The following is a 24,588-nucleotide window of genomic DNA, read 5'->3' on the forward strand; positions in this document are numbered from 1 at the left end:
GGTTTATTTTGAATAAACCCATGTGATAAAATAGAATATAAATATTTTGAAGGCTGTTCTGAATGTGATCATCTCTTCTAAGAGACTGGAAGAGAGGGAGAGGAATGGAGTACCAAACCAAACCAAAGCACCTGTGAAACCCAAATGTATTTATTTGGAATACCAAAGCAGCTCACAGGGAACTAGCAGGAAATACAAAAACCTTTAGAGGAGCAAATTCAAATTTTGTAAGCCTTGACCTGGAGGCAAAACAAAACAAAGAGTGACAAGAATAAATAAAACCAACCTTCTGAACATGTATGTGGGGTCAAATTTAGAAACAAGGGGATATTTCCTTATGTAGCAGTAAAAAAAGACTGTTTTGATTGTGTTCATTTGGCACAGGCTGGACGAAAAGTTCAAATGCTGGCTAAGGAAAGAGCATAAAAATGTATTTTTATGAATCAGAAATGTAGAAAACTGATTGTAATTCATAACTCCATGCTGGTTTTATTGTTTTCAAATCACACCCCAGCACTTAGGCAGCAGAATTTTCAGTTTAATATGTAATGAGTGTGCTATTCAGTAGTGTGTTTTATTAGGCATTAGGAAGATTTACAGAGCCATCCATAGGACATGGATTACAGAACACACCAAAAATCAAGGACGATTTTTTTGTTTCTCCATGAAACAAAATATACTTTAAATAATTGCCATTAACTGGTATTACTTACCAGGAGGCCTATTTTGATAGAACAAAATGGAAAAGAAATAGAGGAAAAAAAAGTAAATAAACATAGAGATGAATTCCATAAGAAAGGGATTAGGGTTTGTTTATTTTTTTATTTTGAGTAACGTGCAGTTTGAAATTTGATCTAATGTGGAGAAATCAAAGGGTGGAGCTAAAAACTAACTAAATACTTAGTTTTCACAAAGGAAAAATCAGTGTCCTCTAAATGTAGTTTAAAGTAATAAAATTGGGCTGAACAAAAGAGGTAAAAGATTGGAAAAATTTTCTTTGCACTTTGAGGCAGGAAGTTGTTGAAGGACTGAAAGAACAGGGCTGCAAAGGTCTGGATTTAAACATTCATTCCAGGCAAAAACCTCCTCAATGTCCTTGGATAAATCATAAAACCCCCGTGGTTTATTTTTTTCTCTCTCTGTTTTTTTACTCCCAATGTGATTTCCTTGTTTATTTGATTTTATTAGCACTGACCATTGGCTCAACCTTTGTGCAGCACCCAACACAGCAGGAGTTGCTTGGGATTTTAGTGGGTGATGATTGGAGCCTCTATGCCCTGTTATAATAATAAAAAACTTCTTCAGTTTTGCAAACATTTGGCACAGTTGTCATTCAGTTTAAATAGGAGAATCCAGTGAAGCTTTTCTGTGCTGCAATTTAGTTGCCTGCTGTATTTTTCCATTATGCTTGAATGCTGTGTACCAGAACCCACTTTTAATGTCTATTTTCTTACCTTGAAAAGGAAAAAAAAAAATCTCCAGAATGAAATGAGTCACAACAAGAGAGGAAACTGAGATAATTGAAAAAATAAAAAATACAAAATTAATACTTTTAGAACTTATTCTGTCCAGAGTGACAGAACTTCAACCCAAACACAGCTCTGCCTTTGTTCCTGTGTGAGCACAGGAGCTGTGTCTGTGTTTATGGATTGACCACTGCAGTCAGTGGGACCAGCTCTTGCTGGACACACAATTTTAGGGAATGCCATCCTTTCCTACCTGGGAAAACCCAGCACCTTCAAAAATCCCATTACCAGGTGTTTTCCACAGGGCATCACCCTGCTGGGAACAATTCAGCCAGTGTCCCCTGCCCTGTGATGTGCTTAATTCAGGATTTCTGCTCCACAAGACTTTGAGGGCTCTGTGTTTATGTGAGCTGTGAGGACACTTCTGAATAAAAGGGTGAAATTCAGAACACAGCCAAGAAGTGCTGCCTTTATCTGCTTCACATAAAACAAAACTCTATCTTCAAAACTTTAAAGAAACCAATCCCATCCTGAAAGATTCCACTGATGGAACAGATCTTATGGAAGGGGATTTGTGCATTGAAAACAAATTGAAATGCAACTCTTATTATTCTTCCTCAAGCAAAAAAAGTCCTTCAGCAAAGCAGTGTGTCCCATGTAAAGCAGTGATCAAGTTCTTTAACTACCAGAGTGATTCCTTTTCTCCCCCATCACATCCACAGAACGAGCCGTAATTAACCCACAAGTTCTTTAAAGCCATAAGCACCAATTCTTTTAATTGCTTAAATGTTAGGAACTTACATTATGTAAATGCAAGGAGGCTTTACTGAAATTTGAGTAGTGATAATCCATCTGTCTTGGCCAAAGGCCAAGCTACAGGCACTTGTGCCACGTTGAGAGAGCAGTGGGAGGGAGATTTCTCTGTGGATTTTACATTCCTGTAGAAGGGAGATTTCTCTCTGGATTTTTACATTCCTGTAGAAAGGAGATTTCTCTGGGGATTTTACATTCCTGTAGAAGGGAGATTTCTCTGTGGATTTTACATTCCTGTAGAAGGGAGATTTCTCTGGATTTTTACATTCCTGTAGAAGGGAGATTTCTCTGGATTTTTACATTCCTGTAGAAGGGAGATTTCTCTGGATTTTTACATTCCTGTAGAAGGGAGATTTCTCTGGATTTTTACATTCCTGTAGAAGGGAGATTTCTCTGGATTTTACATTCCTGTAGAAAGGAGATTTCTCTCTGGATTTTTACATTCCTGTAGAAGGGAGATTTCTCTGGATTTTTACATTCCTGTAGAAGGGAGATTTCTCTGGATTTTACATTCCTGTAGAAGGGAGATTTCTCTGGATTTTTACATTCCTGTAGAAGGGAGATTTCTCTCTGGATTTTTACATTCCTGGCTACATCCACAGTGGTTTTTGGGAGTCGGGTGCCAGAGAGGTTTTACCATGAGCAGAGCATGTTCATCACTGCTTGCAAATTGCACTAGAAACATGAATATGCTTTATTCTTTTAAAACCTGCATAGGGTCAACTCTTTGCAGCAGCTAACTCTTCAAGCAGAGCAGGCTCAACCTGGTGGCTTTAAAACCAGCACAATGACAGAAAAATGTATTTTCCACCAGCTTCAAAAGTTAAAGAAGCCAAGATAGAGAGAGAAATCCTTCACTGCTGCCCTGCAGGAAGAGAACAGACAGCTAAACATTTTTTTTTTTTAACTCTGTGCTCACTATTTACATCTTCAAATGGCAGGATAATATCTTAAATTAGAGAGGCACATGCACAGCTCCATTCAATTGGACACATGTGCAATACACTTTCTCAAGTCTTTATAAACAATTCTATAACACACTTTAAGTATTAGGAAGCTGCAATGATAATTCCATTTATTCTGCTTTAGGAAGAATATAAATGTTGCTGTTGAGGGTCCTGGCTTTTGTCTGGAGTTTTTATTGAATTTGCTGTGAGCTGCATCCCAAGAGATGCTCGAGAGCTGTGGGGGCCAGACAGGATCCCTGGTGAGTTACAGGCAGTCTTCACATCCAAAACACAGCACACAAGAGCTACAATAAGAGAGAAGCAAGGAAAACTGAAGAGAGACGTTCTGGGATGTTGTCAGGGCACAGCACAGGTCCCAGACCCACCCTGAGCTGCCCCTGAGCCATCGTGGCCAGCGCTGCTCCTGCTGCACAGGTGAGCATCACATGTGTGCTTCCATTCCAGCTGGCACTGAGTCACTGGGAGCGAGTAACATCACACACTGGAGTGCCCCAGATTGCTGCTACAAACCCTGAAAGTTCAGAAAAAATGTTTTCTAAATGGTTTCTGAGATGTTATTACCTTTCTCCTCTTGGAGTGAATCTTGCAGCAGCCAAATGCTCTGTGCTGTTAAAATGCTTCAGATGCTGCCTGTAGTTTATTGTTCCCTTGAAGCAATTTATTTCATTATAATGTACTCATGGAAGAACATTAGTGTTTAATTATCAGGAGAACTACTCTTAGCAAGCTCAGACTGAAGTCTGAAGTCCTTGACTGTTGGCTGCTGCTCCCCTACAAACTGATGGTTGGCAGTTCAGCGAGCTCATGCAAATAATATCTGTTGTGAACCGTATCATCTTCCCATTAAAATTCTCTTTGGGAATCAATCTTTCCAATTTGACCTACTCTGACTGGCAGAGAGAGAACTCCTGTGAAGCAGCTCTGCAAGGGAAAGCAGAGGCTGGGGATATCTGTGTGCAGCAGGGTGTGTGCAGGAGGGAGAGAAGTGGTGACAGGCCTGGCTTTGCCCTCTGCACTGGCAGGGGGATCTCATCCTAATTCCCAGGTAATGCTCAGGTATGAGCAAAACATTCAGACTAAACACTACAGAGCTGAGGTAATGGAAGGAAACCTTGAAGGGAACCCTGGTCATTCTCCTCCAACACTGCAGCCTAACAGCACATGAGTTAAAGACTGGTTTTACTTACCTGTATCATTTAGAGGCAGCATCAGCATTTCCTCAGCCTGGATTATGGACCTCAATACCGAGGATTGCTCAGGGGTGTGAATCACACAGGCAGGAACAGCAGGAACACCCTGCTCCATGGGTCTGCAGCACTTGGGATGGAAGGGTCTGACTCAGGAGCAAGGCAGGGAAATAATCAAAAGCATGACAGAAAGTGTCAGGCTTGGCCAAGGAGATGAGGCAGCAGATTCTGTGGGAGAGGCACTTGGGAAGGAGAATTAGAGCATGGATTGAACATGGGTTTGCACCCCTGCTGCAGCTGGGGTGCCCCAAAACCTTCCCATTCCTGGCCTCCTTCTTGCCCATAAATCTGCATGAACTTCTTGCTGAGAATCAGAGAGCCTTGATGATAAAAAAAAGTGATAAATACCATTATCAGGTATTTATTACAATTGGTAATAAATAAATTGGTAATTTATTGGTACAATTACCAAGGAGTAATGCAAGGTGATTTTATGAATTGCTCCCATCCCCAGGACCCGGCTCTGCAGGGCATTCTCATACACAGGGCTGGAACAGCAAAGCCATGTTCCTGCCACTGTGAATCCCAGTTTAAATCTTGCCCTATATTCCCAATTCTTCCCTCCTCTGCTAATGACATCCTGTGTCCCCTCCACAGCACTGTGACAAATCTTCCTTGAATTTAAAATGCTCCTGGATTTCATAATCACTGACAAAGAGCAAAACACCTAACTTCTCTTTACTCCCCCACAAAACCTATTTCTCTGGAAACTCTTGCCTTTATCAGCAACATCAAAGCTGAAGTTTATTCCTCAAGGCCTCAGAACTTGGCCTTTAATCACAGGTTTAGCTAAATACCATGCACGGTGCAGAACAAAACGAACTCAAGTGCCAGCGTGTCATTTGCAATCCCAGCTGATTAATCAGCCCGTTGTTCTTGTAAATGAATGTTAATTGCCACGTGCACATCCAAGCACAGAATGCATTAAAACCTGAGCTGGGAATTGCCATCTCCTCTGGCTGAACCCAGCCCAGGGCAGGGGGCTCTCACTGGCCACAGGGGCTTGGCAGTTGGGCCACAGGTGTAGCTAATCAGCCTCATTATCACTAATGAGCCTCATTATTGGCCTCACCTGTGCTGGAACCAACCAGAACCAATCAGAACCCTCCACAAAACTCACAAAACCCAACTCCAGAACATTCTATCACCTGCTGCTGGAGGAGGTTCCTGCCCTGCTGCTGGCTTCCTGTTGTGCTTCCAAAGGTAGGGAAAGCTTTCAACTTTCCTAGAACCCTCCAAATACCTCGTGTTGGTGGAATTTCGTCGTGTTCTGTGATGGGTTGTAGCTGCTTTTGGCATTTTCAGTGGTACTTTTTGTCAAAGTGCTGGTGCTGATGGGAGAGCTCTGCCTTGTGTCCCTGCAGGTCCCTGTGTTTGGTGGCACAGCCACAGCAGGGCTTTCCTGAGGCTCAGCAAGAAGGAATGTGTGTTCTCCCAGCAGGTCAGATGGGAGGGATGGTGGAAAAAAGCTGCTGCAGGATTTTGGGGAGTGGAAAGGGAGTTTGGCACGTGTGTCTCTGCAACAGCAGCTCTAGAGCTCTGTACCATGAGTGTTATGCCATCTATTGATTTGTTTGCTTTCTGTTCTGAGGTGTTTAATGTTGCTACTTGAAGGATGATTTTTTAAGAGTGTGGTGCTCTACTGAGTTGGTTCTGCCATCAAAAAATCAAGGGAAAATGAGCAGGGGAGAGAGCAAGGATATCAAAATGATTAATTGCTGCATTAGCATTCAGGCACTGAGTGTATTTTGCTTTACAGATTGCTTGTTTCTAAGGGTATGATCATGGCTTTGGGGCTGCATTAAAAGATGTGTGTCCTGGGCAGTGATGCTTAATTCCAGAGGGATTGCATTCCTGTAGAGTGAAGGGGTGGGGGAGCAGAAGGAAAGAGAGAGAAAAGTTCTCCAATTAAATAGCAGCTTCAGACAACAGGCAGCGTGGAGCTTTAGACAACTTTGTTCAGCCAGCATTTGTGAAATTGTCTAAAAAAACCTTTGAAAATTTATAGGTGCATGCATGAAAGTCATTGCTGCCATGTGGGAAAAAGGCATCACTGTGCAGCCCCCTGAGGTTTTGATGGGGTTTGTGGTGTTCTGCTGGATCTGTGTCTGTTTCCTTGATCTCAGCTGAGCTCCGTTCTTAGGTCAATGTCTTGATGAGACTGTGGAATTGAGAGAATTGTTCAGGAGTCTTTAACTTGGTGATATATCTTTTGTTGTTATTGCTTTTTACCATTATGAATTGCTCTGTTGTGGTCAGGACTTCAGTGTCGATATCAAACACAGGTTTAGTGTCTGGTTTGGCACGGTAGAAATGGATGTTTTGCTTTTATGTATAAATGTATATATTACTTTTATGTATAAATCTAGTCTCTCTGTGACCACTTCAAAGTAGCCACATACTTTTATTTCTTTCTAATGTATATAAGAACCTCAAAGCTCCCCAGGTGGGGTTTGATGGTGTGGCAGGGCACAGAAAACAGAGCTGGCCACAAGCACAACCACAGCCCCAGCACATCCCAAGGCACGAGGTTTCAGTCCCAGATTATCCCAGTGGGTGAGGATCCCCTCGGGAGCTGTGTCCCAGGAGCTCTGGTGCAGCCCTGAAGGGAAGGAACCAGCAGGGAATCCTGCTGTTCCCTGCAGGTGAAGCCAGCAGTGAATGATCTCAGCTCGTGGGGCTGTTTGAGATCAGCTGGGGGTTTTGGTGGCAGCTCTGGTGAATTCCCTGCTCAGCAGCCTGGCACAGCCCTGCAGCTCCAGGTCTGTTTGTTACCAGTTGTTTTTTTATACATCCTCATCTCGTAGAACCAGCCATGCATGATTGTAATGAGTGATGGCCTGATTAAATCAAAAGCAGACATGGAAGAAACACTATTAATCTGTAAGCATATGTGATGCTAACAGCCATCACAACATAATGTTGCAATTATCCTAGGTAGGCAAGAATAATTCTCTCTAATTAAATTCTGAAGATATATATTTGGATGCATCTTCTGGATCCTCTGTCATTTCTGTACTGCCAGGAAGAAAGGTACCAGAATTATTTCCAGTTATCCTGAGCACGTGCCTTTTGATTCCAAATTCATTCCAGCACAGCCTGCCTGGGGACAGGCTCTGCAAATACAATGTGCTATCAAAACAGATCATGTGTTCTCAAACATGTCAGTGGCATCAGTCTCTTCTTCTTCTTTTTTTTTTTTTCCCTCCTTCTGTGGCAAAATAAGCTGTAGTTTCATATCAGATTATACAGCTTCACAATGGTATTTTTAGAAGCATCAGAGTAATAGTAAAGAATGTGTAATACACTGTAGGAAGTTGATTTAGATAAAGCAGCCTCACTGTACCCATCAGCTGCAGCCCCAGACACCCCTCTGGCAATCCTTGGAAGGTGCAGAGAGAAATACAGTTTTGAACTATTCCTTTGTAGAGTTTGTTGTATCTTTGTTTCTCCCCCTCATACCCCACCTAGAAAATCCCCAGACTGCTCATTGTGCTCACTTTCATAATCAGCTGCTGCAATTCTGTGAATCCCCCAGAGTAATCCAGGGGAGAAGTGGTACCTTGGGGCCTCTGGCCGCTGATGCCATGTGCAGCTCCCTGAGAACTTTGTTCCTTTCTGTTGGGGACTCAAATCCACCCTGCTGCAAAACCCCAGCAGCCTTCATCCACATGGGCCTGATCATCCTCAGGTGCTCACAAAGCTCTGCTTGAAATTAGGGGAGGCTCAGTTTCCCCTCAAAGGTTTTCTGTGTAATGGAGACCACACACAATATTTACAGAAATATTTATTTCCCCAGTCATAAATCCCTTTCAGTGTTCACATAGCCTCGTTTGGTGCTGGGGATGGTTTGGAGTTGGGATGAAAAACTCTCAGTTCTATTAGCCTTTATCACTTCTGAAAATCAAAAATTGTGGCTAATGAGGATATTTGATGGTTTTTAGTGACTTTGATATAATAATTGACTTCAAATATATGGTTTCAAAGCAGTTTGATGAGATTTACCCTCCTGTCTTCTGTATCTATTCTATTCTTATCTTGAATGTCTGTTATAAAAAGACCTCTCCATTTCTTTGTACTAAAATTCCTTTTATCATTTGAAGATTCTTGAAAAGTGTAATAGGAGAAAGAAATTACCAGGAACATACCTGATTAATTCAGAAATTAATTGAGGCTAATTTAGATGACATTACAGCATGATGACTTTCATTAATAAATAAAACTATTATCAAAAGGAACACACATTTTCCCCTAACTTTGAGTATACCTGTTCAGCTCCCATCATTTAAATAATCAAACAGATTCTCACTTCCCAGAGATCACCAAGGGTGCAGTTCTTTGTGGTGGAATAGACCTGCTTCAGCTCAGAAATTCAAAGTATTGGGAGCTATCTGGTGCATAAAGCTTTGTCCTAGATCCCTGCACGAGGGGGAATATTTAAATCCTTCACGTCACAGCTGCAGCTTTTGCCCCAGACACACATTCTGGAAAATATTCAGGCAAATATTGCTCTTGATGGCTTAGCAGTGTAGTTATGCTGTGGGGCCATTATGGGACAGAGCTGCTGTGAGTCACTGCTGGGTTGGCCTGGAATTCTGTGTGAAAAATCAATTTCCTGGGAAATCAGGAGCAGGACCCGTCTGCCACCGTTTCTTTTGGGTGCTGGTGTTCTGTGCAAAGGGCAGAAGGAGCAGCTCCTCCTGGGTGAGCAGTGTGGGAAGGGGCAGGTGGAACTGGGACTGCAGAAATCGGAGTTGGAGCTGTCCCTGAGCCTGCCTGGATTCCTGGGAGAGGAGCTCTGAACTTCCACAGGAGCAGGGTGGGACAAGGGCACGGTGGGGAGTGCCCAACAAGGGTCCTGTGCCTGGCTGCTTGAATTATTTTAACTTTCCTGGAGATTGAGTGTCTTGTCTGCCATTCCTGCGAGCTGTAGCTCCAGTAATTCCTGGAGGATTTGCCACGCTGGAGATGGGCTGGCTCTGGGTGTTGTATCCCAGAGCAGGAGCAGCTCAAGGCAGTTCCAAGAGCTCATTGCCTTCATCAATCAGCCTGTAAACCCCAGCAATGGATTGATAATTCTTAGTGTGTACATTTCTATATCACTTTCTGCGTGGCCAGCTGACTGCAGCAGTGCTGATGGTGTTTTACAGCCTCCCTCTCCAGCCAGGCTGTGTCTGCCAGCAGCCTCTGCCCCTCCATTGTCATCAAAGCCAGATGATCAGGCTTCAGAGAGGAACCAGCTGGAGGAGGGGGTAATTTTAGTTATTCAGATACCTCAGAGCCTTATGTAACTGGATCTGAGCAACAGTTGATGCCAGACAATCTCACATAATCAGTGAGAGCGCTCCATCAGCTCTCTCCTCATGTTCACAGAACAGTTTGTGCCCCAGAGAGGGGGTCAGGCAGCAAGCATCACATCTAGAGCTGCAGGGAAAAGGGGGTGGAGACTCCTGAGCAGCGACAGAGCTCACAGGAGAAAATCCAAACCTTTGGATAACTCCCAAACGGGAAGAAGTGTGCTGGTAAATGCAGCCAGGTTGGAGTTGTAAGGTTTGGTGTTAATGTATTTTAAGGAGCATTTGCTGGGTCCATTGATGCCTTCTCTGCAGAGCTTTGTCCCAGCTGTCCTGGTAGAGCTCCAGGCCCTGTGTTAGGGACAGGAGAGTTGTTTTCCACTACAAGTAGGAAACCCACTCACAGTCCTGGGGTCGGGTTGTGTTCAGTGTGACTTTCACTCATACAATGGCTTCTTTATGGCATCTTGCTTTGTCTTTGCTTCTGTGTTTAAATAAATAAACTCTGCTGTATCCATGTGAGATCCAGTCTGAGGAGTGCTGGGAAATTCTTGCATTGCTCAGTGTTTACAGGAGTTCATCGCTGCTTGCTCCTCTCCATCCAGCTGTGTGGTATCATCTCCTCAAACATCTGCTGCTCCCTGGAGGAGCTGCAGAAATGGCCAGGCAAGATAAAAATAGAAGGTCAAACAGCAAACTGCATTGTGCAATTAACCTGGCTGCAATTCCTGAGTCACAAATGGAGGCTATTTTCCAGAAAAAGGGATCAATATACAGTTTGTTATTGTTACACATGAAGGAAAAATAAATAGCGTCTTGAGCTCCTTTTCACACAGCATTGCTTATCACTGCTGAGCAGCTTGGGATGGCACAGGAGGCAAACAAACCTTCAAAGGCTCCCCTTGCAGGAGCTTTCCAATGACTTTGGTCCAGCTCCAAGTTCAGATGGTGCTGCCTTCTAAAGCTCAGCCCCACAGCAGGTGTCAGGCTGAGGGAAGAGGGGTCCCAGCCCCACTGTGTGGCTGTTGTGATGTCACTGTGCAGGGCACCCTGTGCAGGACACCCTGGGGATGTGGTTGTTGTGGTGTGACTGTGCAGGACACCCTGGGGATGTGGCTGTTGTGGTGTGACTGTGCAGGACACCCTGGGGATGTGGCTGTTGTGGTGTGACTGTGCAGGACACCCTGGGGATGTGGCTGTTGTGGTGTCACTGTGCAGGACACCCTGGGGATGTGGCTGTTGTGGTGTCACTGTGCAGGCAGGACACCCTGGGGATGTGGCTGTTGTGGTGTGACTGTGCAGGACACCCTGGGGATGTGGCTGTGCTGCCCAGGAACCTCATTGTTGTGGCTTTTTGGGACAGTGCTGTGGCATTCCTGGCAGCCCTCAGCTGAAATATTTGGAATTGTGGAATATTTGGCTGTTTCACATCTCAGAGGTGGCTGTTCTAAGCCTCCTCCAGCCTATGGACAGGCTCCTGTGTCTGAGCCCACAGCTTTGTGTGGTGGTGATGGGGAGCCTTGAGAGCCTGTAGAGCATCAGAGTACACAAGGGACTGCCTGACATTGTCCTGCAGCAGATTTACTGCTTGGAAGATGTGTATGTACAGAAGAGAAGAGGAAAAAAATATATAATTGAAGATCTATTCTAAAATGAGAGGCATCTGATTTTGACTTTTTTTAAAAAAGTCCCTTTGCCTTGTTTTTTTGGAAAGGCCATTTCTCTTTTTGTAGCATCTATTTTTAAACAGTTGAATTAAAATTAATTATTTCATGTCTGCAATAACCCTTTTTGCACAGAGACCTGTCTGCAAGAGTCATTGATTTCCTCTCTGTGTGTTCACCAGCTGCAGAACCAGTGCTTCATCTTTTAATCTCCAATATGAAAGGAACAACAGAGGTCACTGTGGACTTGTATTCTTCAAAGTGATTAAGGCAGAGCTGAGAGAGCTGGCAACAAGGCCAGCCTGCTCTTCATTTAAGTATATATATATTTATTTCTCTCTGCTCCCCCCTCACCTGGGACCCACATGTTCCTGAGTCCAGGGAGAGCTAATTAAAATGGCTTGTTCCTTTTAAATGAGTCTGCAAAGCAGCTTGGTACAAAGCCAGAGCAGGTAGCATTTTAACATGCCTGCTTTGAAAAGGAGCCTATTGTCCTTTGCTGTCTCTCAAGCAAAATCTCTCCTGCTTTTGGTCTTCCTCAGCCCTACCTTTAAATGCTATTTATTAGGGACATTCAACCCACTGCCCTGGAGACTTAAAACCCAGGAGAAGTGGGCAGTGTGTTGGAGAGACTGCTGCATCAGATGTCTTGCCTTTTCCACCTCTGTTATTTTGCAGCAGACCCCATGATGAGAAACAGTCCAAAGGACTTCCAGTAACGGGGGACACAGGAATAAAGAAAAAAAATTATACTGTAAGTTATTTTCACACTATTTAACCACTCCAGTCTGCTGTTTGCAAAGCAAATACCTTCATTCTTGGACCTTCACGTTCACTTGGACTTTCAAAGATCCTGAAGCAAATGGACTAAATGGAAGAAATTAAATATGCTATCCCTGTAATGGAAAAATACATAATGAGGTTTCAAGTCTGCTTGATTATTGTGTTCCAGCATATTCCAGAGCTGGCAGACAATAAACAGCACACTGAGTCTTTGAGGTGAGGCTAAATACACAACTTTAGCATTAGAATGTTGGACATCCCAAGCTGAACCCTGTGCTGGTAAATTTTATGGAATAATTACTTTTCTGAGGCAATCTTCCAGTAGCTTTGCTGTAACTATGACAAAAATCCCACAACCTTCTTATATGAACACATTTTTAACTTCTGATCATCCAGTCACAGGGAGCACTTGGTGTGAGCTGCAAACACAACCCAGTGTTGTGCTCAACATGGATTTTTTCAGGCAAATGTTTAATCCAGCATTCCCAAAGCTGGCTGGCTGCCAGCACCAGGGAGAGACAAATATCAGTTATCAGATTGTGCTGCACATTCCATAATGGCCAAAAGTCTTCCCTTTCTGCTGCTCTGGTCCAATAAAGAGCTGGGATGGATCTGAGAGCAAGGAGCTTATTCTGGTGCTAATAAACAGATGTCTTTTACCCACAGTTACAGTGCTTACCCATGGACTTGATGTTTCCATTACAAGAGAGCCATAAAAAACCTTGTAACTGGCCATTGCAGTGGCAGATTTACAAACTCCTTTTTTTTCCCCTCCTCTCCATTCCATTAGATGGGAAATTGTAGCCAGAGCTAATATTAAAAAATGCCTTCACACATTAACTTAACACATTGCAGCCTCACTAATAGGATGCATTGGAAGCTAATTCTGACTTTTGCATAGCAGGCTCTTAAATCATAAATATGGCATCTTTTGTGTGATGCTTGTTGTGTATAAATTAGGGAGCAATGCTGTTCCTTCCCTCCCGTTTGCCCTGTGCTCCTGGAGGGGTTTTGCAGGGGCTGAAAGGAGAGGAAGAACCACATCCAGGCTGGAATGCTTCTGTGGGAGCTGCATTCCCATGGGGGTGCTGCTGGCTTCTCCAAACTGCTCAGGAAGATGAGCACCAGGTCTGCTTTTACCTGCTCAGGGAAGGGCTTAAAGATTGCAAAGGAATTCTTTGCCCACGGTGAGCTTTGTCCTAACACCAGGATCAAAGCAATGTGGGTTTAACAAGCAAGCTTTTTTTTTTCCCTTCTAATTCTGTAATTCAAGCCTGGGAAAGTGAGTGAAGTACAATTGATTGCTCAGTAAAACACTCAATTAGAGCAGATTATCTGAAGGAAAAGAATGGCAAACTAGAATTTATTTTTCTGTGTCATTAGGGAAGCCTGATAACAGAATCACTGCAGAGCCACAGAGGAAATCAGCAGCAGAGAATGAATTAATTTAAAAACATGCATTGTGGTTTTTTTTCTCAGGGGTTTGATTTGGGGGAAGGATGCTGGGGATCTCTCTGGGGTTTTTTTTTGACTTTTGGACATGGCTTGGGCCTTTCTTCTTCTGCTGATGTCCCTCTTTTCTGCATCTTTACAGTCTCTGCTGGTCATTTACCCCAGCAGTGACAGTGGTCAGTATTTCTCTGCTCAAGCAGGAGGAAGATTTTTCCCCACTGAAACAGAGTCCAGTTGCAAAACCAGCCATCCCTGCTGAGCTTAGATATTAACTGATTGTTTTAAGCATCTTCTTCTGCAAAATAACAGTGATGAATTTCTTCTTGCTGTGTGTAGTGCTGTGGTTTGGTTTTTGCCAAGGGCAGTGATGGGTCACTCACCCAAACCCTGAGTCTCCCAGCACCCATTACTGCTCTGGGATGGTTCCTGTGCTCCCTTTTCTCCTGGGAATTAAACTGTTATTGAGCCAACAGCCCATGGCCAGCCTAAAAACACTGAAGAAAATAAACTCTCCTGGTTTATCTGCAGAGTTATGGGTCAGGAGTGGCTGTGGCACCAGATTCTGGGGCTTTCTCTGCCACCCCTTTCTCCTGCTCCTTCTGAGGGCTTGGCTCTTGCTCGGGCAGCAGGGGAGGGGACAAGGCAGGGACAGGCTGGGGGTGGCATTTCTGCTCTGGGATTTCTTCAGGTTCTCCAGGAAACCTGCCTGGTGTTTGTGATGGGGGAAATCACCTGTGGCTGCTGGGGGCTTCATCTCCAGGGGAGAGCTGTGCTGCTGTGTGGCTGGCACAGTGTCACTGCTGTCACACTGCTGGGTGACACCGCTCTGGCTGCAGGGAGCAGCTCTCCGTTCCCAAAATGTGCTCTGCGTGGCACAGCTGAGGAGTGGAAAGCACATATTGCTCAGTATAAAATGTCTCTGGCTGCACATAAAGTGGATTTGGAGTGTTCTGTAAAAGCAGGCTGGTTTTATGAATCTCAGCTATATTGACAGACAATATAGAGGCGAAATGCGATCGCAGCAGTTCTAAAAATCGTTTTAATGATGTAGAGTGGCAATATTTTTCATCAGTTATAAAATTATATTGGCTTCCTATAATTCATTTAATGGCAATTATACTAAAAATACTTCCACTTGAAGTAAGTATCTGCAAGAGCTTCATGGAAGTGGGAATGTTTGACAGATATTTGCTTACACAAGCTACACCTTCACAATGTAATCAAAGAATCTCTTTTGCCATTAGTTCTGCTTGAATTTGTAGCCTCCAAGCCACTGACAAGTGTCAAGGCACTGTGAAGGCTCAGAAGGAACCCAAAAATTTGATATATCAAATTATTCTCCAAAGCTTTCAAAATTGGATTCGATTGAATGAATTCTTGGAAAGAGAAAGTAATAGCTTGTCTCCATTTGTAGCTGGGCCAGGCATAAACTATGAGCTTTACTGCTGCTTCCTGCACTGCTCAGGAATTCAGAAATATACTGAAGGATGAGCAGCTGAAGAGGTTTTGCCAGGGACTGGAACTGTGTTATCCCTGCCTTGAATCATTTGAGTGTTTGACTCTGCAGAGCCCCAGCTGGGGCAGCAAAGGGCTGGGCTCCTCGGCCTGCTAAATTGGACTGGCTGTGGAATTGGCTGTTTTGCTGTAAATGGAATAAATTTGGCCAGATGAAGTCACATTTCTGTTGGTTGAGGTGTTTGTTATTGCTTTTGTGTGACTGCACTTGTCCCAGCCCCACCAAATCCACGCTGCCCAGAGCTGAGGATGCAGGAGGAGAGCAGATGGGAGAGGGCAGAGCATGGAAAAGGCTCAGGGTGGGAGGCTCAGCCACAGCTCCTTTCAGCTGGAATCAGCTTGTGTCACTTAAATTTGCCTGCCCAGAGCCTTGGGGTGGCTCAGGAGGAACAGAAATGAGCTGGAGTCATCCGACTCCTGCTCTTTCCCTGGTGCTCATTTGTGTGTGGTGGGGAGCAGGGCCCAGCTCCCTGGGGCTGTGCTGGGGATGGCCACAGGCCTGATCACAAATATCACTTTACAAGAGAGGCTGTTACACCCCTTTCATCCAAGAGATCCCAGCTCACCAAATAACAGAGAGAGGGCAGGGTTTGGTGCTCTGTGGGAAGGTTTCTCTCGTGGTTCTGCATCCTAAATAATAATAATAAATAAATCTGTGTGGCACCTCTGAGCTGGGGATGTGCTGCCAGAAGGGAAGCTGGGCAGCACAGAGCTGACATTTGATATTCTCTGCTTTGGGAGCATGAGGGGCACATCTGTCCTGGCCCCAGCCTGCTGAGCCTGAGCACCAAATGTGGAAAGGTGAAGGGATTTTGAGATTTTTCTGCTACAGCAATTACCAGGGACGAAGAATTGAGTTCTGGATTTTTGGTTGTGTTTTATATGATGGAATAAAAAATTAGACCTGTTTTGGAGTTTGGCTTGGAAACTTTATTTTATCCTGAAGGAAGTTAAGTAAACTGAGCTCCTCATCCAGGGTGTTTGTCAAACTGTGATTAAACTCGGTTTTACCAGCGTTCCTTTTGTTTATAGCCAGTTGTAATCTTCATATCCTTGTGCTGTCACCCAAATTTTGAACTTGATCAAAGCCTCCTTAATTCATGCCCAGTGATTTCCAAAGATGCTGCTCTACACATCATGAACACACGTGATTTGCATTATAAAAACATGACTTTTTTTCATGTGGAGTAATTTTCATTGTAGAATAAATTCTCTTCCAGCCACTGGTACTATTGGATTGCACTGACAATGGGCTTCTTTTATGGTGGGGTTGTGGAAATTATTTTATAGATTCCCTATCACTGCTTTCAATAGTGCCAGCTTTAGCTAATGTAGTGGAACCAGGATTTTTCCCCTTGATGTCTGCACTTTGTAGCCTTTTGTTCCATGTGCAAGAGGTGGAAAGTAACAGGGAGGAGTGCTCTGGCCATCAGAACATGACAGTCAGCTGTGGCTGAAGGAATGAACAGGAGTGACAGATGATTTAATATCTGCTGATTCCCACCAGCTTCTGGAGGATTGCACGGTGGCCACAGTTAAAGTCTCTTGTTGTGAATGGGGTATGGGAACACGTGGCTGTTAATGGGGAATCAAGGAACTTAAACAGAACTCTTATATTTGGGGACTAAACACAGCTAGGTTCTGCCACAAGAATTGGTTTTCCATCTCCTCCTCCCCATTCTCAGCGTTGTGCCTCTTGGATTTGCAGGCTTTGGAATTTTGCTTTTGGACAAAAATGACTTTAGGGCGTCAGCACATTGTATAATGTGTGTAGTGCCAGAGTGTGGGACACGGGAGGGAGGAGAGAGAGGAGCCCTGGGGCAGGGCAGGCTGCCTGTGGGGGAAGTGGGGTTGCTCCTGACAACAGCAGCCTGCTGGCTTCTCCCTCTGCTCTCCCTAAAATACTCACTTACCTCATCCCAAAGCCACCCCTCATGGTGCTCTGAGCTTCCCACCTTGCCTGTTGTAGCTTCTGAGATATTTCAGGACTGCCCTACTTGCAGCAGATGCTGTCAGAGCTGTTTTGCAGGGAGGAGAGTGTCTCCTTGCAGCCCAGAGTCCTCGCTGGGTGGGACTGCTGGGGCTGCAACTCCTGAGGTTTCAGTGCCCAAGGACAAGAGCAGGATAATCTGCAGACAGAGCCTGTCAGGTTTTTGGGTCCTGCCCTTCTGCAAGGATAAATGGCAAATAAGCAGAGTCCCTCAAGTACCCAGAGTTATGCTGGCTCCCAGCACTGACATTTCCCTCTAAGGACAGGGTTTACCTGTTCAGAGAGCAACAGGTGACTTGATCCTCTCCTGAAGTAAATTGCCTAAAGAGTACAGATTTGATTTTATTTTCTTTATACTCCAGTGAGTTTCTAGATGAGATGTTGGATGATTTTCATGGTCCAGCACTGTCCCAAGCCAGTATAAATACCCATTTTATGGGGCAGTGTGTAGTTTTGAGTAGGAGAAAGGTGTTTAACATGGAGAAGGAGGAAATCTTTTCACGCTCAGAGGAGCTGCTTTAAGAGGAATCAATCTCAGTCTGGCTCTGCCCTCTGAGCTTGCCTCCAGCCTCTCCTGCTGCCTATGGCAAAACCACTCTGGGGGTGCTGCTGTCAGCTCACAGCACTTGTACTCCATCTCTCTGTCACTCCCTGAAATATTTAAATGCTGGAATGCTGTTTAGCTCCCCTTCTGTGCCTAAACCCAGCATTTCCCCGGGATAAAAACAGCACTCAGGGATCTGAGCATTTGCTTTCAAAGCTTTCAAGGTTTGCTTGCTGCAGTGCAGGTACCAGTGTGTAACACAGAGTTTGAGTGGGGAGTGGCCAGCAGTAACTCTTGGATAAAACACCTTGTGGAAAAAGACTCAAAAATATTGCAAGATGCCACCTGATGAAAAAATTCCCCTGCCATGGCAAATCTCACCGTGCCAGCAGCTTCCACCACCGCCTTCCCTTGGTCCAGGTGCAGCTGAGGGAGATGCAGAGCTGCTGCTGAGAGCCAGCTGTGAGCACCTCTGGTGTCCCCAGAGGGCAGAGGCAGGACCCTGCCCCCTCCTCTGTGCTTGCTATATGTCATCCAGGCACAAGATGTCTCTGTGGGCTCTCCACAAATTTTAGGTTTAGAAAAAAAAAAAAAATTGACACCACCAAGACAAATCTGTAGCTCAAGGTGTGTGGGGAAACCTGCCAGCTTGTGGTTTTTGTTTGTTTTCTTTGGGGAGGGTTTCCTGGGTTAAATGGGCTGGAGGGTTGCATTTGGTGCCTTCACTTCACCCTCTAATTTCTATATTGAGAAGCACATTCCAATTGCCTGAGTGTTTAGGACATCAATAAACACTGTATTCTTTGTAGCTGAATTGATAAAACTGATGGAAACTCAAGGTTTGAAGTCTAGAGTCTGAATGAATGATTTGCACCCTAGAATTTTAATTAAGAATTAATTTGGTGTTTAATATTCTTTAGAAATGTTAATAACAATTCTTTAGGAATTTTTATATAATCATTAGGGCTTCTTTCTAACCTTAACAAAAGTTGTTACACCCAAGCATTCAGCAGAAAATCGAGAAAAGATTGAAAAGCCATTAATTTGTGAGCTGGTGTTTCACCTCTGGATCTCAGATCTTTGTTTTCTTGGTTTGATAATGCTCCCTCTGTTGTTAAAGCCACACTAATGGGGCTCAGTGGGGCAGGGCAGGGTTTTGCACAGGGCACAAAGTGGCTCAGAAAGACTCAGTGACTTTCTTGGGCTGGCTTCAGCCTCAAAGTCTCTGGCCTGCCAAAAAGGAAATAAACTTCTGTCTGTTAAACCCAGCACGAGCAGAGGCAAGGCTGTGTAACCTTGCTGAAATAACTCCAGCACATCCTGCAGAAGCTGATGTAAAACACCCCAAGAGCAGCCAGGAGCTCGGCACGTCCCTCACCTCCTGATGCAGCGTCAGGCTGGGCTGTAAAACACATTTCTGTTGCTCAAAAACCCACCAAGGGTGGACCAACTGCATCTCCAGGTGAAGCTTTCCAGACTGGCTGCAGGTTCTCCTGCAAGGTGATGGTTTTTAGAGCACAGCAGGGAATTTTCCATGCAGTAGGCAAACTGTAATGGTGTGGAGTAATTGTGTCAGACTGCGCTGGAAAAATAATCTCCTTGTGAACAAAGCACACAATAACCAAAAGTTGAACACTTAATTCTGTTCTCCACTGCCATCCTGATACTGCTGATTTAGCCTTGCTTTGCAGGCACCACTTTATTTTGTAATCATAGTGTTTGCAGTAAATCTGCAAACAATGGCTGCGCTCCTAGAAACTGGAAGCAGAGAAATTATTCTTAAAATCATTTTCCCAGGTGGGATCTGAGGATGTGCAATTCCCCACTGACACAAATTGCTCCTCTGGGGCTGAAGAAAGTAAATAAGATATAAGGAAAACGACTTTGTGGCGTTAAATTATAAATCCTTTATCTTTACTTGGGATTCCACCTAATACTCCTGCAATTAAGAGATTCTCAGATTACTTCATTGCCTCTCCTGTCTTTAGTCTTCCTTTACAGCCTTGTCAATAGTAGGATTGAGAATGTTTCCTCCTTTGAGCTAGGATTTGATGCCAATCAGCAAAAATCCCGTGAGGAAGCGAGTTTCCCAATCTACCTGATTATATAAACTGCAAACACAACAGCACAAAGCACTTTTCCCTAGCCCAAAACCAAGCTGTGAGATTTTTGAGGTGCAGGGTGTGAGCAGAGAGCTGACAAGAGGGATTTGTTAAAGAACTGACCATGGATGTTCTCAGCAGGAATTCCTCCCTCTCCTGGTTAGCCCAGCTGAAACAAAAGTGTGTGTGTGTGGAGTCTGAACAAATAATTAATAATGAAATAATTAATAATGAAATAATTAATAATGAAATAATTAATAATGAAATAATTAATAATGAAATAATTAATAATGAAATAATTAATAATGAAATAATTAATAATAAAATAATTAATAATAATGAGATAATTCAGGGAATGGGTGAGGCAAACTCCCAAAATGTAGACAGCAGCTGGTGTGATTGATGTCCAGGTGGTGTTCAACCAAAGATTCCTGTCAGATGTCCTGGGGATTGGGGGAAATGCTCCCAGGAATGGCAGTGGCCAGCTCTGTCCCACCTGCAGGGCTGGGGAGCTGGAGAGCAGCTGCTGCACTGAAAATGGAGAAATTGTGTTTCACTACTAATCAATAGTGTTTAGGGTAATAAACCTCTGAGTCAAACACTCATGTCCAGTTGATTTAAGGAGACAGAGGAGGTCTCTTGTTTGGAGGTGCTTTGTGCAGCCCTTACTCTGCATTCTGCTACAGACAGTAATTAGAATTTATATCAATTTCTGGGGTTCTGCAGCACATGTATTTCCTTTCTGAGTGCTCAGAGAGCTCAGGAATAGAGGATGAATGCAGGTATAACACACTGTAGAAGTTCAACGTGAAGGTGCAATACCCATGTCATGGATCCAATCCTGGATTTGGGCATTTTAACCCAAATTGTGTCACTTGGGAACATCACGTGTGAAGTGTCTGTGTTCCATGCAAAATGCTTCTATAAACAGGCAAAATGTTGGTGTTCTGGGCAGGCTCAGGCATTTAAAACTCAATTTAATAGTTAAATCTTTGGGTTAAAGTCACCTCTGCCTTGGTGCACAGCCTTTGTTTTCCCCTGGCCCGAGTCTGTGTGGCACCAACAGACAGGATGAGCATTTTATCACTCAGAATAAATTAGCACAGAAGTAAATCTGTGTCCTGACACCCCTGTAAATCACACATGCCTGCAGTCATGTTTCCTCTCATGACTTACCCCTTAAAGCACTTTGCATTTGACAGCAGAGTCAGTGAGGGAAGGAATTGGGGCTCCCAGGGTCCTGTTCTCCAAAAATTACAATAACATTGCTGGAAATTCAGAATCTTTAGCAAAAAGGCTCCTTGAGCCTGGGGCACAGAAGTAGCTGTGAAACAGGCAAAGTGGAAAATGACACTGAGAAGTAAAGTGGATTGAGGCACAAATATTCTGTGTGAAATGCTGAATAAACTTCTGACCATGCACAGAGAAGTGCCCATAATTAACGAGCCCAGCCCTGACTTGGGCCTTTCCCACTGCTGCCCTGATGCATGAGCTGAAACTAGATCTTCAATAATGTTGTTAAACTATATTTTCATTTATGTTTATTTGATATATTTGCTATAGCCCATAGGTCAGCCAACAGTTAGAATAATTGTTTTGGTTATTAAAACTCAAAGCCAAGAACACAGTTATTATCACATACAATCATGATTTCACAATGTAGCAAGGTACATTTCTTTAACATTTCCAAGAGGTTTTGGTTTTGTCTCTTTGTGGCTGAAGAATTTAGTTCCTAAGTCTATGAAGTTTATAAAAGATTAGCTTATTTCCCAGCCCTGGTAGATTTTCTGATTTGCAGAACTTGCCTCAAGCACACAAAGGTCAGGGACAGAGAAGGACCTGCAAGGTAAATACGAAACCAGATGTGGTGTAAATGTTTGAAGTATTGTATGAAATGTGTTTTAAGTGATGATATTTTTTTTTTTATTCAAAGCTTGTGCTTTAGTTCCCAAGGCACCACAAAGCAGGAATTATCAATCAGAGCTAAGTAGCCTTTCCCAAGAAAGGGGTGAGCATTTGGGGATTTCTGGGGAGCTGTTAATGACAGCTGCCAGAGCCCCCAGAGTACAAATAACCCAAATTCAGATGGTGGAGCTTGAGCACACCCTCCACTTTAACCATCATTTGAGGGTTTTTCCCTGCCACACATGGCTGATCTCTGCTGCCAGTACTGAGTGTCTATACATCGGAGTAATTTTAAGTTTTGCTCCCATAATGAATGGAAATTGAATCAATCTCTTCTGGGACTTGCTCCAAGATGAGACATTAAAGCGGGATTTTTACACACACCCTACACACGCTCCGGCAGTAAGCATAACTTCAGTTAATATTCCTAACAGCTACATTTTCTCCTCAAAAACGAGCTCATTAACTTGTAAAATATACAGGATTCAGGTGCTTGATAGCAAATAAAGCCTTTAAAAAATTACGTTTAACCGCGAGGGATTTTAGGAGCCTGACGAGGAACAGCTATTTCACATAGAGCTCTTTTTGAGGCATTCCAGAGCAAGTTCAGAATTCTAATTTTGGAGTTAGAAATTTTCAAGGTTGTTGCTCAGAGGAGACAGGAGGAGAACGTGCTGCTCAGAGGGCCAAAATCCTCTCCTGCCAGTCACAAAATGCCAGGACTGCCTCTAGACCCAAGGCAAGATTATATCCTCAACAGGACAAAACTGGGAATGTTCTAAGTGAGTAAAAGCAGGGAGGAAGAGCTGGAAGATTTCACAGTTTAACCCCCAGTTAGCTCAGCACCTTGGGAAGCTGCTCTTTATGGAGTTTAATGAGATGAGCGTTGAGGAAAGGTAGAAATGGAGAAGGTTGAAGAGGAAAATCTCATCCTTTGTGGGATGTGGGTGGGGCACAGGGGTCAAAATGAAACGTGGGCAGTGGCAATATGAGATCTTCTGAAGGCTTTAAGGATTAAAAAGGAAATCAGCCCCATTTCTGTAACCCGTACTGTGTAACCCCTCTGTAAAACCAGGTACTGATTTACTGCTTCATTCTTCAGCGAGATTTCTGCAGCAAATATCATGGATTAATAAAGAGGTGAAAGAGCTCTGGTTCATTATTTATCCCTGACTGGTATTTATTAGCCAAAGCCCGTTTGTGCTGGGATTCCTTTATGGGTCTGTGATTGCAGGAGCTGGGGCAAGTGGTAATTAAAAAACCGAGCTGTGTCCTCTCCCCTCCAAATCAGGCTTTAGGCTGACGACAGGATAATGAATGGTGGAGTTTCATACCCCTGTTGGCTTCTGTGGGGGAGGCTGGAGAGCTCAGCTGTGTGACATCAGAGCCCAGCTGCCTGATGTGACACGAGTGTCCCTTTGCGCCCAGCCCTGCTCACAGCCATCTCCTCCAGATTTCCTCATCAACTACAGCTAATTTTGGTCATGGAATGTGCAGTTCAAATACATTAATTTTAAGAGCTGGCAGAGCCCTGTAAGTATAGATAATGGGTATTTATCTTTTTTACCTATTTACAAATAGGTAAACTGAGGCACAGGCTCATGATAGCCAAAAATAAGATGTTTAAGCAGACTTGGCCTTTGAAATGAGGAATGTTGGATCAAATTACCTAACTCCCACTTGCCACTGAAAGTAAGAGCTGGAAAACTGCTTCAGGAGGATTTTGAAGAATCTCTTCTATGCCCTGGCCCAGGTGTGCTCCCCTTGTGCTGCTCCCTGGGCAGAGGGAGAGCAGTGCTGGGATCCTGGCAGCCCCAGCTGGGTGGATCCTGGCGTGGATCCACGGCAGGGCACTCTGGGCTCTTATCACAAGCTGGGAACCCACAGCCTCAGCTGCTGAGAAAGGATGAAAATTCCGTCTGCATGGGCATTTTCTGGGTTTTGCACAAAACCCCTCTGTGGCACGGGTAGAGGGCAGCCCCTGGAACATTCTGGGATTCAGGGATGTCAGCTGGATCTGAGCCCCAGGGGGAAAGCAGCACCAGCAGGAGGATTTTCCCAAAGGAGTGATTTACCTCCCTGGCTCACTTTGGCCTTCTGGAATCAAAAAAAGGCAAAAAGGAGCCCCACAGGTTCCACTCACCAGGGAGAGCCGCACCTAAGGTGAGGCAGGAACATTTCTTACCCACAGACCAACTCACAACTAATTAAAAGTGATCTAATCCTTTGGATCACACCTTTAGGGAGTTGGTACAGGCTATTAATAAAAGCCAAGTGGGAATATATTTTTTTTTTCATGTGGCAAATTCTCACATTTCATTATTTTTCTTGCCCTCAATCAAGAGGAGAAGTAATGAATACAAATCCTAATCCTGCTCTCTCTGGATTTGTGTTTTTATTAAAGGAGGTAAAAGAACAGATAGCTGGTTGAAATAATTGTGTTTAAATTCTGCTTTCTTTTCTGCAAGTAACCCTTCATGCTAGATTTTTTAATTTGAAGCATCTCAGTTGGGAGATTCTAACAAGTGCAGATGTTCTTCAAATTGATGAACTCAACGAAATTGGCTCTTTACCCTCAACACTTTTGATTTCCCTCCTTGGTACTTTGCTGTACAGCCCCTGGTGCTGCTCTGGGGAGCGTTCACAGCCAGGAGCAGCTCTGAGGGACTCGGTCACTCCTGGAGGAGAGGAGAAGCCTCAGTTTTGCAGGAAAACATGCAGCCAGTTCCAGGTGCAAAGGGAAACAAGTCCAGCTCAATTCACTTTTTCTGTACTGTGATTTTTTTTTCTTTTTTGTTTAGTTTTAAACCTCCGAACAATTCTCAATTTATTTTTCTGCAGTTCC

The 24,588-nt window shown here is 44.0% G+C and overlaps 2 long non-coding RNA genes across 3 annotated transcripts in view; one reads left to right on the plus strand and one right to left on the minus strand.

The window, feature by feature from the left end:
• Positions 1 to 458: 458 nt before the first annotated feature.
• LOC147649870 (uncharacterized) lies at positions 459 to 5,308 on the minus strand. Of its 2 annotated transcripts, none has more exons than XR_015277868.1 (3): positions 5,212 to 5,308; positions 4,435 to 4,814; positions 459 to 3,531 (listed from the first exon to the last, which is right to left on the minus strand). It is a non-coding gene; the product is annotated as an uncharacterized LOC147649870 (long non-coding RNA). The 2 variants fall into 2 exon arrangements; XR_015277867.1 differs by having other exon boundaries at positions 4,904 to 5,260.
• A 332-nt stretch (positions 5,309 to 5,640) lies between these two features.
• Positions 5,641 to 24,588, plus strand: part of LOC147649871 (uncharacterized) — a 29,329-nt gene continuing 10,381 nt past the window's right edge. Inside the window, exon 1 of the long non-coding RNA XR_015277866.1 lies at positions 5,641 to 5,697. This is a non-coding gene — a long non-coding RNA (uncharacterized LOC147649871). The remainder of the gene's footprint in view (positions 5,698 to 24,588) is intronic.

Source organism: Cyanistes caeruleus, chromosome 18 (assembly GCF_971803275.1).
Source record: "Cyanistes caeruleus chromosome 18, bCyaCae1.hap1.1, whole genome shotgun sequence".
NCBI lineage: Eukaryota > Metazoa > Chordata > Aves > Passeriformes > Paridae > Cyanistes > Cyanistes caeruleus.